At 46.6% G+C, this 18,963-nt stretch overlaps 1 long non-coding RNA gene, 1 other non-coding gene and 1 pseudogene across 6 annotated transcripts; 1 reads left to right on the top strand and 2 right to left on the bottom strand.

Moving 5' to 3' along the window:
- Positions 1-7,160: 7,160 nt before the first annotated feature.
- On the top strand, positions 7,161-9,550 carry LOC136481452 (uncharacterized; annotated as a pseudogene).
- A 1,397-nt stretch (positions 9,551-10,947) lies between these two features.
- Positions 10,948-11,028, bottom strand: TRNAL-AAG (transfer RNA leucine (anticodon AAG)). Its single transcript has one exon. It is a non-coding gene; the product is annotated as a tRNA-Leu (tRNA).
- A 2,276-nt stretch (positions 11,029-13,304) lies between these two features.
- Positions 13,305-16,056, bottom strand: LOC136481433 (uncharacterized). Of its 5 annotated transcripts, none has more exons than XR_010764719.1 (4): positions 15,525-16,056; positions 15,306-15,412; positions 14,509-15,163; positions 13,305-14,121 (listed from the first exon to the last, which is right to left on the bottom strand). It is a non-coding gene; the product is annotated as an uncharacterized lncRNA (long non-coding RNA). The 5 variants fall into 5 exon arrangements; XR_010764718.1 differs by having other exon boundaries at positions 13,305-14,666; positions 14,783-15,163; XR_010764715.1 differs by having other exon boundaries at positions 13,305-14,646; positions 14,783-15,163.
- Between the last annotated feature and the right edge of the window lie 2,907 nt (positions 16,057-18,963).

Below are 18,963 nucleotides of genomic sequence, written 5' to 3'. Positions count from 1 at the left end.
ACTGTGGAAGGTGACGATACAGATAATTAATTTTCCCGTGCCGGTGATGGTCTCCCTCTCTGCGGCGTCTGCGATCGACCACCAGCATCAGCATGTCCCCTGGGTAGGCTCTATCTAGAGCCGACTATCTCTGTCGGTAACATTTCCTCCTGTACGAATCAACACAAGCGTTGTGCAGCAGCTAGCAGTCAGTGGAAGGTGATCGAGTGGATCTGCCCAGTGTGCGTTTGCGCGTGTCGACAAAGAAAACAAGAAATGTACCGTGCCATCGGTAGCTATGTACGGCGTGCAAACATGTACAACATCCAGGACAGGACTTGCCTGTGAGCTCCGGTAATTAAAGAGGCCTCAGGAGTTACGTCGTCCCGGCCTGTAACGTAGACACATTAGTCGTAGGATGAGGTAGCTAGGCTAGGAAGAAGCTTAGCCATCGTGCATTGCATGGCTGGTCGGGTTGGAGCCGCAGCCGCTGGACCAAGCGCGCAACAAGCATCCGTGGCGGTGGTCGCGATGGATCGCTCTGTACGTACGGTGCCTCTGACCGACTGACCGGCGGGGATCGACGGAGAATAACAGGAACACGTACGGGTGCATGTATGCATGAGTGTTCGCGGTCTCTCGTCTTCGTCTACCAGTTCTTCTTCTTTCCTTTTTTTTCTTTCTTTCTTTCTCTGCCGTCGTTCGTCGACATATGGCACGAACGAGATCCGTGACCACTCGAACGGACGGAGCAGCCCCTTTGTTTCTTTTTCCATGGACACGTCGGTTTCGCCGGACCAGTACCAGATTAGATTAAAAGGGAGGAGGAGAGAGATATATGCCATTCGATCATCATCACGTACAATAATGTAACGCACAGGCATATCAGCATATGTCTCTCTCTCTCTCTCTCTCTCTCTCTCTCTCTCTCTCGGTTCTGTTGATTGGTGAGTGGACGGTGAACGGTGGAGGTGTCGTCGATTAGCTGCTTGGACCAGGAGTATTGGTGGATGGAGACGAACGAGATGGCTGACGACGGTCAGAGAAGTCGAGGAGATGTGTCTCTCCGATCCTGAACTAACGGGCCCAATTGTGAGGGAGAGACCGACTGTGTGGCCTGGCCTGTTCGAAGCTCGTTTTTGCTATTTCTTCATGGGCCGCGGATATTTTAAGGCATTTTTCAATGTTAGTATTTGTTATACACATTACTCAATATTATCTTTGCTAGATGACACCGCCTAATCATATCAGATGGATCCAAGGGCGACAAGATGCATATGTAAAGCAGATGCCCACGATCGATTTAATTATGATCGATTGCTCCAATTCCAATCCATCTTTAACAATCTGCTTGACAAAAAGCTTCGACGCATACCGCATGGCCTTTAATTTCTCCAGCATACGTATTTCTGGCGACAAAGCGTATACTGGTCATCACATGATTCGTTCGGTTCCTTTAAAGTGCGTTATTAGCCTTTATTTATTTTCAAGCCAATATTATTCTCAGAAACTAGCAAACATGGACGGGAGATCAGTTTGCTTTGTTCGACCATGGATGCTGTATTGTTCAACCATGAACACGTTTATTGGTCGATGATGACAAATAAAAAGGAATGACCGCCTTTTCACCGTTACAAAAGCAAAGCAGTCCTCGATTATGATCAGTGATTTGTGGCCTTGGATGCATGGAATGCAAGTGCTGTCCTCTGGTGTGGCCATTGGACTTGGGGTGACATTCTTTACTCTTGAGTCTTGACCCTTGGCATTGCATTGCATTGCTACTTGCGGCTAAAAGAGGGGATATCCATCTCTATGTACACCTCTTATCCCAGCTTTATTAGGAGTAGGAAAAGAAGAGCAAGAAGAAAGCTCAAGTCAAGAGTGATGTATGAGATGGCACAGGCAAATCCGTGAAAAGAAGCTATGAATGAATATGACGCATCCATTGCAGACACCAGCAGCCTGTGAAAACCGATCCCCCTCCCTGCGCCTGATGAAAACCTGCCTTTTCCGGTCGTTTCCCCCTGTCCAATGATGGTGCAGGCAAAGGCAAAGCAAAAGCCAGGCCAAGCCCCTGCAATCTGGCCGGTTTTCCTCCTCAAATCGATGCGTTAAGCCAATCATGTATAACCTTTTTTTTTTGCCCCAGATTTTTCTCCACTGTGATAAAGATCTGTAATTTCCTTTTGAAACATGATAAAGACTAGTAGTTACATGTACTGTGTGTTCAGAACTTCAGATGGAGATACCAGCGTGCGTAAAGCGTAGCTCTAGCCCTTGGGATGGAGCAAGCAACACCTGCTGAATTTAAAGCCCCCTTTTGTAAGTTTTAACACAGGAACTTCATTCAGAAATTTAAGCCGGAACCAGTTCATTTTTTATTAAAAAAAACAGAAAACAAGAAAAAAAATCCCGGATTCTAAAATGAGCCAAAGTAGGTACGAGGAAGTATCAGAATATATTCCTCTGAATCTGATGACATGTAAAGATTCCCATTGCCTCACTCGACACTCTTCAAGTTTAAGGCTATGCCATTCAGCATGGTCCTGTCACTGTAGCTGCTGAATGGGGAATGCCTGTGAATCTGTGATGAAGGCAGCCTGGTCCCTTTCCTTTAGGGTACCCTACCCAACGAAGAAATGGCTCCAGCCTTCCAGAGCCTGACAAGGATCTTTGAAACGCACATGGCATGAGCTACCGACAACCAAGGACAACCTTTTTGGTTTCGGAGGCTCATGCTTCCTGCCCACTGCCCCAGTGGCCCAGTTGGTCCAAAAGCTTGCTCAATGTCCCAGTCCCAGTTGTGCTCATGGTCATTGTACGGTTGTTTTCTTAAAAGGCAAGTCTAAACACTGTACAAAACTCTGTCCAACTTGTGTGACAGTGTGATCATGTCTTGTTTTGCAGCAAGTCTTGGCCATGCAGAAAAGGGAGTCTACAATATTAAATTCAGGGAAGTATTCAACGTTGAACATAAGGTGCTAATACATGGAGGAGGTCAGTCATATGAGAAAGCAGCTTTACCAATCAAGCAAATATTGTTGTGCACGAAAAGAGAAGAAAAATGGTCACAGATGAAGGCAGTTAATTCATACTCAACGCCTCGTATGCACATGCTTTTTTTTTCTTCTCAATTACTTCATCCGTTCAGGATAGAATGCAATTATGGGACCGTGCCGGTCAATCTGACTCAAGTGTAACCAAGTTTATAGTAAATAGTATTAGCGTTTTATGTCTCCAGATAAATTTATTATAAAAATATATTCTATAACTAATCTAATGGTATATATTTTGTAAATTGGGTCTTAGTACCTTTTCCTATAATTTTAGTCAAAGTTTAAACTCTTTGACTTCGCGGGATGCGAGAATTGCATTCTTTTATAGACGGAGAGAGTACAAAGAAAAATGGCATCTGAGCCTTCAGAATCATTTCTCATGAGGAAGCAGGACATAATGTCATTGTATTTTATTTTCATCAGTGCAGACTGCAGGGCAGTAAAAATGTAATGCAAACAACCTTGGCACCTCTATTTTGCAGAGAGAAAACCTGTCAGAGAGTCAGAGTGATGCTACAACTGAACAAAAAGAAACTCCCAGTGTGACGAACACAGAGGAAAAAAGAATTGCACGGCCTGGCCAGATTGGGGTTAGAAATCAGTATTCGGTACTGTAGCATTTTCGTTTGTATTTGACAATTATTGTCCAATCATAGCCTAACTAGGCTCAAAAGATTCGTCTCGTAATTTACAATCAAACTGTATAATTAGTTATTTTTTTATCTACATTTAATACTCTATTCATGTATCCAAAGATTTGATGTGATGAAGAGAGAGTGAAAAAACTTGCAATCTAAACAAGTCCTTGGTGCAGTGCTCCGGCTCCGGACATTTTTTCTGCATGGAAAAGGATGCAATGTATGCACTGCGCTCCTTGCTGTCTCCCCTGTTCTAAAGTTAAAAAAAGAGAGCATGCATTGCATATTTAATACAATAGTTATCCACTTTGCCGCTTTGCCCCTTTTGCTTAGGGGTTGTTTGGATTTAGGAACTCAAGTTTAGTAGGTGTTATATCGGATGTCACATCGGATGTTCGCATATTAATAATAAAACTAATTATAGAAGCTATGACTAATTCGCGAGACGAATCTATGAAGCCTAATTAATTCATCATAAGCACATGTTTATTGTACCACTATATTGTCAAATCATGGACTAATTAGACTTAATAGATGTTGATGTTTGACCACCGATAGCCTGCCACGGGAGTACCCGGGGCAGTATGTTCGGGCTTCAGCGTATGCAGAACTCGACGGTTAACGCAAGAGACAGTCGATTTATCCTGGTTCGGACCCTCGATCGTTGATCGAGTAATAGCCCTACGTCCAGTCGGCGTTAGCCTTTGCGTTGGATTGATTGTAAAGTGTAGTGTTGTCTTTCTTCTGTCTAGTAACTCCGCCCTCCTTTATATAGTCAGGAGGCCAGAGTCCTAGTACTAGGATTATATGGGAGGAATCCTAATCAAACTAGATCTCCTCTCTTCCTTGCGGTGTATCCCGTGGGTCCCGCATCAACAAGCCCCCGAGCACTTCATGGTTGAACTTCGGAAGCCTTGTCTTATTCCTCCAGGTCTTGCCGAGCAGGAACAAGCGTCGCCCGAGTGCTTTCTTGAGTGAAACCTTGTAGCGCTTCTTGGGATCTTCGGGTGGTGTGTGCTTTTTTGAGAGTGATGTGCGCTTTTTTGAAGAAAAAGTGCACTCACCGAGTGTAGCCCCCAAGCCTCTTTCTATTTGGAACAAAAAGTTGGAGGGTCTTGAATCTGAGTTGTTCAAAGAACTGAACTGAAAACCTCTTCTGAGGATATGTAGGATCTTGCCAAGTAAGGCAGCCAGCGGTGGGCGAGCTCCTTATTTGATGACGTGGTCTAGAAAATGGTTCCCTGCAAAGTAATCATACGAAAGTATGTAATAATTGATATACAAGATATCAAGTTGGAAGTATGTCCCAGTATTATAAAATGCATATTAAATTTTTTCGCGTCTTGCTCTTATTAGGCTATGTAATTTCCCTAAGTAGGTAGCATGTTCGTTTAAACACCTCTCGCACCTTTCCGGCGAGTAGGCTTCACGGATAAAGGCATCAGCAACCCGGGTAAATTAACAACCGTTAAGAGAAGACATTATAAAATGCATATTAAATTTTTTTATGTCTTGCTCTTACTAGGCCATGTAATTTCCCTAGGTAGGTAGCCTGTTACGTTTAAACACCTCTCGCACCTTTCCGGCGAGTAGGCTTCACAGATTAAGGCCTCAGCAACCCAGGTAAATTAACAACCGTTAAGAGAAGACTTTAGTAGTCGGGGATGCAACTGTAGTAAAGCCGCGGAGGCGTATGGATAATATCCGGAGATATATGATGATTAAAGAATATTTGAAAAATATTAAACCATGACTTAGCTTGATTGACGGCCGCGTGGAAGAATCAGCGTGTCGATGATGCGAACGTGGCGTTCTGTCCGGGTGCCACCTTGGGTTGACGACGGACGAGTGCTGGTTCGAGACCCACAGCGTGCATGGACATTGCAGTCGGAGTTAGGCTCTGATGTAGTCGAACTCGGCGTGAAGGCAGAGTCGAACTCGATCCCAGAACTCGTCGATGATTACGGTCCTGTAGATGATGTCGGTTTCTTGTTTGCTTGCTCACGATCGTCTTCGCATAAGCATGCACGTGTATGCTTGTCGTGACGATGTGTATGTGTGTACGTCGCCAATAGCTTGCTTCCTTGCATCATCATAGATGGTGTTGAGAATTATGCATCTGAGCATCTCTTTGTTTATTAACTGGTAGTCCTCGCGATCGTCGGTTGCGGCAAGTCACCGGATGATTTCTGCCGCCGCTCCGTGTCGGATTTGCATGCAGCTGTAGATCTTGATGATGATCGAGCGAGCCGGAGCTCATTGCGAGGTGCGGAGTTGTGCTGGAGACGTTGGACCTGCTTGACTTCATACGACAAGCTTGCCGGATCGGAGTAGACTCCCGTGCGGGCGCCGTGCTGGGTGCGGCGTCAGGCTTTTTTTTTTATTGCGCGGCGTCAGGCTTTGACTCCACGCCCGAAAGGTGCCGACCTTTGCGACGAGTTGTATCGGGACTCTTTCGGCGCATTACGGCCGAACAGCTGTGCCGTGTGTGCGTCGTAGCCTGCCGAGTACTCGATCCCGCTAGAAACGTCGATCCTCCAGAATTTTCTTTTTTTTCGACGTAGTAGATGGATTCCGCCGTCAGCCACTTTCTCGAGATGACGGTAGGATGTACACGTCGATCAGCAACGGAGGTCGCCGAGTTGCCGCCGTAGCAGATTGATTCCATTGTCGACCAAAATCATGGTGGAATTGAGGTCCGTCGAGCTCTCGAGCGCAAATTTACCGAAGTCCCCTACCTGGCGCGTCAGCTGTCGATGTTTCACCATCGATAGCCTGCCACGGGGTACCCGGGGCAGTTTGTTCGGGCTTCAGCGTATGCAAAACTCGACGGTGAATGCAAGAGACAGTCGATTTATCCTGGTTCGGGCCATCGACCGTGATCGAGCAATAGTCCTACGTCCAGTCGGCGTTAGCCTTTGCGTTTGATTGATTGTAAAGTGTTGTGTTGTCTTTCTTCTGTCTAGGAACTCCGCCCTTCTTTATATAGTCAGGAGGCCAGAGTTCTAGTCGGTTTATAATGTAGAGTCCTAGTAGGATTATCGGGTAGTATTACTACTAGGATTATAGGGGAGAAATCCTAATCAAACTAGATCTCCTCTCTTCCTTGCGGTGTATCCCGTGGGTCCCGCATCGACAATAGATTCGTCTCGATCTATACAATTAGTTTTCTAATTAGTCTATATTTAATACTTTAAATTAATGTCAAATATCGAACGTGACAGCGACCAGACTTTAGGAGGTGGGAACCAAACACCCGCTTATGCTTTCGACTTTGTGTCACACAGGGACACACAAGCTTTGCTCCCCTTGTACTTAAATTTGCATAGCCCCTTTCTCCTACCCCTTCCTTCCCCACTGCCATCTCCAGCTCATTCCCCTCGCCAGAGGCTGCTCAGCTCAGCCACATCCTTGCTTGCAAAGATCTCTCTCTCTTCTTCAATGGCACCTGCCTGCCCTCTTGCTCTCACATTCTTCTTCTGCTGTATCCTCCTCCTTCAAACAATCTGCTGTTCAGATCAGTATCATTTTTAGTTTCTGAAATATCTTTCCTTTATCATAAAGTTTTTATCAACCTGTCCACACTTAGGCAGCTACTGATTAGCAAAATGCTGTTCCATTGATGCAGTTGGCATATATACTTGATGAAAATTTTTTTACCTTCCTGAAACAAAGTATATCTTATTTTTCTTTAATTTCAGGAGTATTTGTGGAGCTATCATATGATTCGACACAGGTCAAGACACTATCCAGCTCAGTCATCACTGAGTACAGAGTCATGGTCACTGACAAGCAGCGTGCCTAACTGCCTACCTCTTCTTGAAGCCATGCAGATCGGAGCCTCTCGCCGCCGCCGGCTCATTTGTTAACGAAGTTCTTGGTCCCAACCGGCGTCTCAATGTCAGCAACATCATCGTCACGGCCACCGACACGCAGCTCGGCGCGCTGCGCCGCACTTTGCAGTCATTTCAGGCTTCTCTCGGCGACGCCGGATTGGCGGAGAGCGTCAAGGTCTCGCCGGAGCTCTCGCTGTCTTCTCTGCGAATCGTCGCCAAGGATCGTGCCCGTGCCGGCAAGAAGCGGTGGGGCAAGGTCGTAGAATTCGTCAGGAGGACAGGTTCGTTTGTTCTTGTTCGGGTGGAGACGGAGGCAGAAGCAGACAGTGAGCTTGCCGTGGACGCGGGGATCGAAGAGGCCGTCGCTGAAGTTGCCGCTCTGTTGGGCGCCGGCGCCGGCGCCGGTGTCGTGATCCATATCAAGAGCCGTGCGGCTCCAAGTGCGGTGGCAATGGCCAAGCTGGGTGAGGTTGTTGGGTGTTCTAGTGGACGTGTCCTCCCCTCGGCGGGAGCTCGGTGAGGCAAGAGCGACGGCGCACGACGAGTTCTCGCCGGTCAGCAACCCGGCGACGACGCCCGTGAGCAACCCAGTGACCGTGCCGGCCACGAACCCCGTGGCCAACCCGATGGCCCCGGGATTCGTCACCGTGCCGTCGACCAACCCGGGCAACGGGTTCGCGACCAACCCGAACCTGCCGCCGCTGTACCCGGAGCCGACGACGCCGACGATGCCGCCGGTGACCGTGCCATCCCCCTTCACGAACCCGGTCGCCGCGCCGACCACCATGCCGGGGACGGTGACGAACCCGGCAGCCCCCGCCGTGACGAACACGGCTACGACGACGTCGCAGTTCCCGGGAACGTCGCCGGTCACCAATCCAGTGACCACGTACCCGTACCCGCAGCAGGGCGGCGTCGGCGTCGGCGGCGGCATGCCGGCAACGCAGCCGGTGTACCAGCCTCCGGCGACGACAATGCACGGTGCAGCCGGGCGCGCCCACCGTGGCCGGGCAGGCGTGGTTCGTCGCCAAATCGGGGATCATGGACACCACCCTCCAGGACGCTATCGACTACGCGTGCGGCATCGGCGGCGCCGACTGCTCGCCCATCCAGCCCATGGGCACCTGCTACAACCCCAACACGCTGCAGGCGCACGCCTCCTACGCCTTCAACAGCTACTTCCAGCGCAACCCGCCGGCGGCAAGCTGCGACTTCGGCGGCGCCGGCATGCTCGTCAACGTCAACCCAAGTAAGCCACCAGGAACACACGAATCTGCTTGCTGCACTGTTGCTCATCTAACAGAACACTCGCATTGGCTTTTGCCAACCAACCTTTGCAGGCTCAGGAACTTGCATGTACCAGACATCAGCAGGGTAAGAGCGATCCTGATCCATCCCAAAATTCTCATTCTTCTATCACGCATCAGCATGATCATATCACCATGCATGACTGTGTTCTGACTGCATCGATGTCGCAACTAACTCGTGCAGTTTCGGCGCCGGTTACAGCCCGGGGACGACGGGCGGCGGCGTGCCCAGCGGTTACACTCCGGGGATGTCGGGCACCGGTTACAACCCAGCGGGAGGGATGTCGGGCACCATGGGAGGGGGCTCCGGTTCCACGGTGCTCAACGCCAACAACCCCGGGGGCAACTCCATGTACGGCGGCTACGACAACCCGACGGGGCTCACCGCAGGCTCGGCGCCGCTGTCCTGCGGCGGCTGGGTCGTCCTGTGCCTCGTTTGGATGGTCACCTTTGCATTTGTCAAGGAGAAAGTGTAGAGCCCAGCTTGAGCTGCTTCATGGAATAGGATCACACTCACACACTGCCACATGTTTGCTACTCAGTTGTGTTGTGTTGTACATATGAGTGACCTTTCATAGAGGAGAAGAGAGGACTAGATGTTTTGTGTGTGTATGTATGTACATGGGAGGCAGAGCTGAATCTGAATGATGCTTGGCCATACATGTTGTAGGTGAACATACAGCGTAGAGTTCCTTCTCCATGGACCACGCTTGGTCTAGTGCAATGATATGGTTTCTTATGATTGATCTCACATTACCACCTTTCACCTCATACTTTAATTAATCGGTTCCATGATGGTAGGATGGGCCTGTTTGACAGGAGCATGTTTCACCGGCTCCTAGACTCCTACGTCTTGTTCGCTTGACTGATAAGCCATGACTAAAAGTATTGTTGATTGATTTGTTGTGAGAGAAAAATATTGTTCGTTGGCTGAAAAAGTACGGCTTATAAGCCAAGCGAACACGGCGCTAGTTCACGGGGCCTATATGTATCCATTGGGCTTGCAATAGTGGGTTGTTACTGCTAGGCACTCCAATTTCACATGCCTTTACTATCACACAGTTAGATTTCACAATTTGCAACGCATGCTAATAATACCAGCACTGGCATATTTTAAAGTAATGGTTTTTTAATTGGGAACATGCTTGATCATGAACTATCTTAAATTCTTAATAAAAATATGTCCAAAAAGAATTGTTATTCTAGTAACTATCTCAAGATTGACTTTTTTTAAAGAAAAATAAAATTGAAAATATTTATGATAAGTACCAAATGAATGTCATTAGATTTATCGTAGAACAAACTTTCGTTTGTCTTGGATCCTACACAACTCCACTATGCTGCACCTCCTTGTTGTTGTGGATACCTTTATGGCACTATCTCTCGCCATTCTTTTTTGTTATCAAATGTACTTAAATTTGAATACATATATACAAGAAAATATTTTTTGAATATTTATAATACATAATTAGTATCATTAGATAGATCATTGAAACTATTTTCATAATAAGCTTATTTGGAGATACAAATATTGCTAACATTTCCACAAACCTTGTCAAATTTAAGAATGTTTGACCAACACAAGTACTGTAGCGACACTTAAAAAGGGACAAAGAGAGTAGTTGAAAACAATCACTTGTTTTAGAGAAAGAGTATGGAAAGAAACCCCTGAAAGGCTGAAACAAGTGTTTATTGACAAGTGATATAATGTAAAAACATTAAAAAGTAGCATGTCACATATGTATGTATATATTCACTTCGGTAAAAAAAAAAAAAAAGCTTTCTGTTGGCTTTGTTACAACCTGGCGATTTGACCCACTTGATATGATTCACAACGGAACGTCCACACGGTCTGAATATATTTGATCTTGTGGCTGAAATCTATAAGCCTCAACATTTTTGTACAAACAATACAAGAACATGAGTAGCTTAGAACAAAAGATAATGTTGAGAGTGGGGTTTGGGCAATACAAGAACAAGAGTTGAAAAGGGAAAAATAATGTTGAGAGTGGGATTTGAACCATACAAGAACGAATACAAAGAACAAGAGTAAAAAAGGAAAAATAAAACAATAGCTGAAAACAGAAAAACAAAAAACAAAAAAAAATGACTGAAAACAGTAAAAAAACAATGTTGAGAGTGGGATTTGAACCCACGCCCTTTCGGACCAGAACCTTAATCTGGCGCCTTAGACCAACTCGGCCATCTCAACGTTTGTTCATAATAGATTTTGTGTTTTACTAGTATTGGATCATATCTGATCAGCATGCAGATGCAGGACTTGTCCAGTTGGATCAACACCCAAGGTTACCATGCATGGCCAAGGGAAATGACGAATCATTCATTCACTGTCATCGTTCCAGCTTTCCTCACTATGTCAACATCGTTCCTACTCATGTACAAAAGTACCTGTCAGATTAGACTAGATCCATGTACAGTTGACTAGTTGATCACAAGAGATCGTCATGTTATTCTTATTCTTAAAAAAAAAGGAAATAAAAATGGTCGTCTTGTTCAATCAACCAGGACATGTTGTTGAAATAACCATTATATTAGTGTGAAAGCCATGATATATATGTTAAATTGACCATCCTAGTTTAAAAACCTTGTTTTTTTTTTCTTTTCTTTTTGAGAAATAGTTTAAAATCCTAGCTACGCACCTGCGCCACTACTCCTTTGCCTGAAGGCCCATGAGGCTTGTGAATGAAATGAACACACCAAATGTATAGTAGCACGTGCTGTTCTTTTGGCCCACAAAGACATGCATTTCCTAGAGTCAATCGCAATGAAATGCAACCAGCAGCTTGTTTCAAAAAAAAAAAAATGCAACCAGCAGAAAATCAACAAAATATTGCAGAGGATTTCCGTCAAATCTAATACTTTAACCGTACTACTAGTTACCAAAGCTAGAGTGCTAGACTTAAACGTTGTTGGATACCATGAATGTGATGTGCGAATTTTTTAGAAAGGCGGTAAAAACTTTGCCAATTTTTTATTAGACGAATAAAAAGGAAAAAAGACAATGTTATTTACAGCAAAATTACACGAAACAAAAACAACTCAAATGTGATGTGAGAATAACTAGCTTGAGTTTCCATTGAACAAGTGTTTATAATACAAGTTACATGACTCTTCGAATGCTAAGGCTCTTCGTTCTAGGCTATTCGGATTCTTTCGTATGCTAAGACTCTTTGTTCTAGGCTATTCGGATTCTAATACACAGGGCTACAGGCACAGACAGATTGGTCACATTCTCTCACGCGAAAGAAGAAGAAGCAATGAAGTGAAGCCTGCCCCTCGATCAGGCCTCGCCTGTGGAAAGAGAGAAATGCACGGAGAATGGAAGAATGAAGATACCGCTACTCCTTTCAGCATCTAAACCCTATAATATCTCAGCAACTGCGAATAAGCCGATGACTTGAGTGGTCCGGTTTGCTCGATCGAGCACCGTCATCTATGTTTGAGGCTTCGAGTGCGGATGTTCCACAATGGTCAAGGTACCGTGTCTGTTACGCTTAGAGTCTGGGTGACGATCTGCAAATACCTCTAAGCCGCATGTGTGTCTTTAGGTACATGTATAGGTCTAGCTTGGACACAATATGTGTGCGCCTGTGTGTGTGGTATGAGTTGTACTTGTTGAGACATAAGAAAACTATGTATAAATCTTGAACTAATGGGCTGCCTGCCTAGATGCATGGGTTCCTACTTTTGATATACTAGCAAATATGTCCGTGCGTTGCAGCGGAAGGAAAAAATGTTATTAAACATCAAACTCAAATAAATAATAGCTTGCACAACAGATGCACGTATAATTGAAGAGCCCAATTGGGAAAGTACTTCTTGATATGGAATAAAATTCCTATGATGTGTATGTCTCAATTCAGTAGGAAGCTTTTGTAAGACACATACGAGCAATTTGAGCATCGAAGACATGATACTCCACTAAATAAACTTACTTCATGACTTCATTATATCCATCCAGCATTTACTGATTATTCTTGCAGAAGTAGCAAACAAGTAAAATCAAAGCATGGCCATCCAATATGGTCCAACTGATAACCAGTAAAATATCAGTATAACCATTGCTAAATATTTATACTGAACAAAGCTAAGCTACCACATTTGTTTCTACCCAAAACAACAAACTACAAGCGGGTATAGTTAAGGGAGTCTTGTTGCAAAAGGGATTACAATTGCTTAAAATTTCTTAATGCCCCGTTTGGATGTAGATATTGGGACTCAGGAATTGGAATTGGTATTGTGTAGTTGTCAATCCCGCTGTTTAGATGGCTAAGAATTCGGAATTGGTATTTGAACCCAGTACCAATCGTTATTGGCTATATCAGCTCATCCTCATCTCCAATACCGAGCCAGACCCCTTCGTATTGTGCGGCATTCGTCCCCTGATGCCCCCCGACACGCCTCAGCGCTTCTTCCCCGGCGCCCCCAACGCACGGAGGCCTGACGCGGAGGGCGCCCCTGCTGCGCAGCTTCTTCCCCGGCACCCCCCGACGCACGTGACACTGACGCAGAGGTCGCCCACGCTGCGTCGCTTCTTCCCTGACGCCAGCGTGGCCCTTCTTCTCCATGGCCGGCGCGTCCCTTCTTCTTCATGGCCGGCGCACCCCTTCTCCATGGACGGCGCGCCCCTTCTTCTCCATGGCCGGTGTGGCCCTGCCGTGGCACGTTGTGATCCGACCTAGCTGGGGTCGAGCTCCCCCATGGACGCGTCTGTCGAGATCCGGCCGCCTAACTGGGTTGAGCCCCCCTGGTCTCGGCTGCCAAGATCCGGCCGCCGTGGCTGGGTTTGAGTTTCCCCAAACCGCGGCTGCTGAGCCCGAGATCCGCCCGCCATGGCTGTGGTTGAGCTCGCCCTGCCGTGGTGGCCGCTGCCAACCTCCGTCTGCCATGGCCGATGTCAAGCTTCCCCAACGTTTCAATTCCATGCTTTTGCATCCAAACAAGAAACGGATTTGGGCTGCTTGCTATGATTCCAAAACCCAATTCAATGGTCATCCAAACAATAATATTCGAATTGTGGCCATTTCAATACCATGGCTGCTTTGGTATTGAACCCAATTCAATTCCAGCCCCTTCAATATCTACATCCAGACGGACCCTAAGTTACATCACATATCAAATATATATGTATATCACCTCTAAAAAAAAGAGACAGAAAGATGAGTTTGAAATGGCCCGAAATTCATATATCTCAGTCGCTTTCTCCTGAATCTTTTGTGACTCCTCCATGACCATGAAAGCAACAAGTCACAAGTGCAATCCCAAGCTTTCTTCAAAGGATGATCTGCCAGGTATGTTTGGGTCAAGAAACAATCCTGATCAGACTGTTGAATACTTGAATTTCAGGCAAACAATTTGCAGAATATTTCCTCCCAAACATACATCATATTGCATACTACCGACGGTATATTGTAATCACATAGCAAAATTTGTAATCCGCAAATATTTCTCTTTATGAAGTTTACAGTAACTTTTTTTTTGACAAGTAACGCTTACAGAATATGCACGGTAAAGTCACTTTCCATAGCCAATGAGGCAGTTCTCAATAAGCATATAAAGATCGGCAACAGAAAAGAATAGAAAAGGAAAACCATCTGATCTATAGAACCCAACATCATAAGTTTTTTTTGGACAGGTATATACTGTGACAAATATAGTCAAGTGATATTACCGATTTGCATGTGGAAACACTGTAGTTAATACCAGGCCCTTCCCAAAATTTCCCTCTAAAGGGAAAAGTTCATGTGGTACGCACATGTATATGGATCAAAAAATAGATAATTAATTCGAGCTGCATGTAGCCTGCAAACTGAAAACAGAATGGACAACCTGCATTAACAGTTTTCACCTTTAAGAAACAAATCAATTAGGACATAAATTTGACCAATAATTGTTTCTAAGCAAAGAGAACAATACCAACAACACAAATTCATCCAGTTATTCACCTTTATAAGCATCTCGGAGACTCGATCAGACCCCTCTGAAGTCCAAAGCAGGGGGATGGAAGCTGATGCGGTGATGCCAGGCAACACAGCAGTGGGCACCATGACCTCGAGGCTGCCAATTTGGAAACTACCACAGGAAGCCTAATAATTTTCGAAAATGAGGAAGACTTTGTAATCTGAAGAAAATGAGAAAGAAAGTTACATACATGATTGTGGAGGAGGCTACGCAACCTTGTTTTTCAGATCCAAACTGAAACATGTGAGTTCCAGATCTCAGTGTCAAGCCATTTCACAGCACCCACGCTGACAAGCTTGCTGCCTCCATACTTGCACAAGTAAAGGAGCTTCTGATCAAGGAATAACAGCTTACCTGCATGGAACCTATAATGAATGTCCAAATTTAGCAAATCCTCAGTATACTCCTACATGCTAAAATCTTCAAAAATTCTTTAAGAACTACTCTTTCAGCAGAACGTCAGAAGAATAAGTGAAGAGGATGAAATAGCCACACCAAGAAGCAAACCTTGCTTGATCCGCTTTTGTTCTTGTCCAGCTCGGCGAGAACAGGATTCAAAGGCGAGATGAGGAACTTCTGAACTTGGTCAGCTCGGCGGGATCAGGATTGTAAGCCTGCAAAAACAGGATATCCCAATGACACATTTTTCAACCGAGATCTCTATAATATATAAATATGAAAAAAGTGAAGGAGTTTGTGTCGAACTTGAGTTCATGTAGAACTTACCATGGATTTTTTCCCGATCTGAGCTGTCCCGATCGATTTTTTTTTTCCGATCTGAGCTGGTGTCCCGATCCGAGCAGGTGTCTTCGTTTGATTGGATTCTGATTCTGACTCGCAAAGCGTAGCTGGCTGGCTCCTCTATGGCAGCACCTTCGAGCCGCACCACCCCGCCTCGCAAGCCCGGCCGCCGCAGGCGGTGGCTTCCCGGCTGGCTGTCGCCCAGCCGAGACGCCCGCCCCGCCCGCGCAGAACCTCCTCCAGCCCAGCGCGCCGTCCGCTGCATTCGCCGCCGGTGGCCGCCTCCGTTCTTCCTCGCCTAGAGCTCCTAGTTGCGCCTCCGTTCCTGCCCTGGACGAGAGGAGCGGCAACCTCGTCCCTGCGCACGGACTTGAGGAGCAGCAGCGTTGCGCGACGTGAGAAACGGCGGCGCGGGACAGGAGTGGCGGCGGTGCTGAATGGAAGCATCGGCGGCGCGGGAGGGAAGCGATGCGGCGGCGGCGTGCCGAGCGACGTGATGTAAATCCCATGAGCATGAGGTGCGCTGCATGGAGCGAATGGGCGGATCGAAGCGAGTGGACTGGGACGGTGGGGCCAAATTGAAATTGAATGCGCTGGACGAAAAAAAAAAGCCAAAAATTTTGTCTTTTTATTATTAGGGATAAATAATATACTTCCTACGTCTTAAAAAAAGATAATATACTTCCTACGTCTTAAAAAAAGATATACTTCTTGTTTCTAAAGAAGTTAGACATTCTTAGGTTTAACCAAATATATAAAAAATACTTTATAATTTTTTATAGTATATTAATTAATTTTATTTCTTAAATATCGATAGTATTTTATATTAACTTTAATAGCTTTATCAAAATTGAGGAAGTTTGATTCAATCTAGACTTAGGATTATATTTTTTTTGCAGAAATACTATACAATGTTTTAGAGTAATTCAACACTCGATTTTTTTTCTTCTCTTCTCTTCCCCTCTCTCTCTCTTTTTCTCCAACTCCGGTGGGCTTAGAAGGGCCTCGAGGGAGGCAGGCCAGCTAGCTGGTGGGGTCGGTGGTTAGGGTTCTAGTGGCGTAGGAGGCGGCCAGGCTAGGTGAGGGCAGGATGTCCATGGCCATGACGGCGGTGGGGGGAGGGGAAGGAGGAGGTCGTCACCGGGGGCGCGGTGGCCGGCGGGCGGCGGTGACGTGTCGGGAGTAGGAAGAAGACGGTGAAGGGAAAAACTGAGTGTTCTCGGGAGCCAAAATTGAGATGGAGGTACTACATTGGAAGCTTGCACAAACCGCCACACTGCTCTCTCTTCCAACCGGAGCCAAAGCCATGGGACCAAATGCCTTCAATTCAACCAGAGTATTGTTGGGTGACACTGTATGATTCCGATTCCAGCCATTTTCATCAGATCGAGCAGCCCCAAGGAAGAGAGAGATCGAGAAGAGGAGCGAGAGTGAGGCAGTGACTGACTGGATGCCTCCGTGGCTCATGAGCAACCCATGTGCCAAGAGTACAGTGACAGCAGCTGGCCGGACACAGCACCACGGTAAGCATAGCGAATCCGGTGATCTGCAGGCCGAGTACTCCAACATCTTTGCCATTTTCTCGCAGCACACGTAAGCCGTTCCCAGTACAACGTTTCAGTAAAACTCTTCACGTGTTGTGGTGTGTCCTTCCAAATGGCAGCCCGGGCAATGCCGCACAGGCATGCATGCTACACTATGTAATGTAGCAGCAGCAATGCAGATCTGATCACCCCATTAGGCTCCGGAGCAAATTTATTGCATCTCCTAACAGAAAACAGTCGAGCTAATTGTACATGCTATTGCTATCTATCTATCGATCTACCATCTTGCTGAATGAACACATGCAGCTGCCGCTGATCTGATCCTACAGGCTACGGGAGTAGGATACATAGCTTATTAGCTCCTAGCATCAGAAATTCATAAATCATTGGTCACCAGACAGTGCATTGCATGCAGATTATTGGAGACGCACGGCATTGCCATGGCCGTCCTAGCAGTTGCCAGTTGCATGCAGTGCACATGAGAAGGGAATCCAATTCAAAGATCCAATGTAGGAACTTGCATTGCATCGGAGATACACTAGTCCATGATTTTACATATCCAGGATGAGGACCACGACAGCTAAGGCCCCGTTTAGCACCGCTCCGGCTCCGGCTCCTGCTCTGGCATCGCAGAAGCCGGACTCATAGCAGAAGTATCGAAACCGAGGCGCATACCATGACACGTTTTTCATTAGAAAGGAGTAGAAAAATAATACAAACAGACCTTAGACGGTTTGCGCCCAGCCGTTTTCCTCCGACAGTTGGAGCAGGGAACTTGAGGGAACCGCACCAACCAGGCACGAAAAAGCGCTAGGCCTACACCTACCTCGTACATAGTAGTAGGACGACAGCGTTCCTGGGGGCTTGGGCAGTCAGCATTGGATTCTTTCAGCATCTGAATCTGAACGAAACATCGCATACCGTACCATTTGCTCACCTGAAATCTACTTCACCTCAGACCTAAGTCACCATCACAACGAACGGAGAACACAGTGGCCCTGTTCGTTTTCTTATAATCCGTCTTTTTTAGCCGAAACCGTGTTTAAATCGGCCGAAACAGTGTTTCGGCTTTTCTCAGCGAAGCGAATGAGCCAGTAGCTGTCTGTTTCAGTGCCGCTTGCCGTCTGTCTGCAGACACAACACGCACGCATGCCTACAGATCGTAATCCAAAACCTGACGAAGGTTTCTTTTCTCTTCTTTTCTTCTGTCAAGATCCGAATCAAGATCGTAAAACATGGCCAAGGGCCAGCCACAGCTGCATATGCATCCGTGAGGGATTGAGAGATCAGAGATGAGACGTTTGTTTCCCCATCAGTCATCGGCTCATCTCCCTTCTCCTCCTAATTTCTCGAGTTTCTTCTAGATGCACGCAATCATTCATGCTGTTTTAACCACAGCAACACTAATAATAACTGTTCTGGTAGCTGCATCATAAAAGTCTGCACTGCACTGCACCAGATCTCCCTCTCCCTACCGTCGAACGGTTGATCTCCATCACTGACAAAGCGTCACTTCGCTGTAAGACTAACAACAGCTCTTGTTCACCTTTAAGACTACTGCCACTACTGGCACTTAATTAATTTGTTGCTGCATGCGTTAATGCCGATCGATTGATTACCAGCAGTGCTCCCCGGGAGTCACCATAATGGCCATCCGCTGCTGGCTGCTGCACAGACGCGCAGCCTGAATGCCTGATTACGGCCAGCTTAGCCGGCCGGCAAGGCTGGTTCTGCATGCTTCTGCCTCACACGAACACGCGCGTGCGCTCGCCCCGGGACCATGCTGCTGGCCGGTGGCCTGTGTTGGTGGACTGGTGGTGGTGGTGGTGCCGCCGCCTGCCTCCAATCGTAAATGTTTCAGCGCCTTTGGCCTTATGCAG

Source organism: Miscanthus floridulus, chromosome 1 (genome assembly GCF_019320115.1).
Source record: "Miscanthus floridulus cultivar M001 chromosome 1, ASM1932011v1, whole genome shotgun sequence".
Lineage (NCBI taxonomy): Eukaryota > Viridiplantae > Streptophyta > Magnoliopsida > Poales > Poaceae > Miscanthus > Miscanthus floridulus.
Note: the sequence above shows the minus strand (reverse complement) of the source record. Positions and strands in the feature narration are given on the sequence as shown.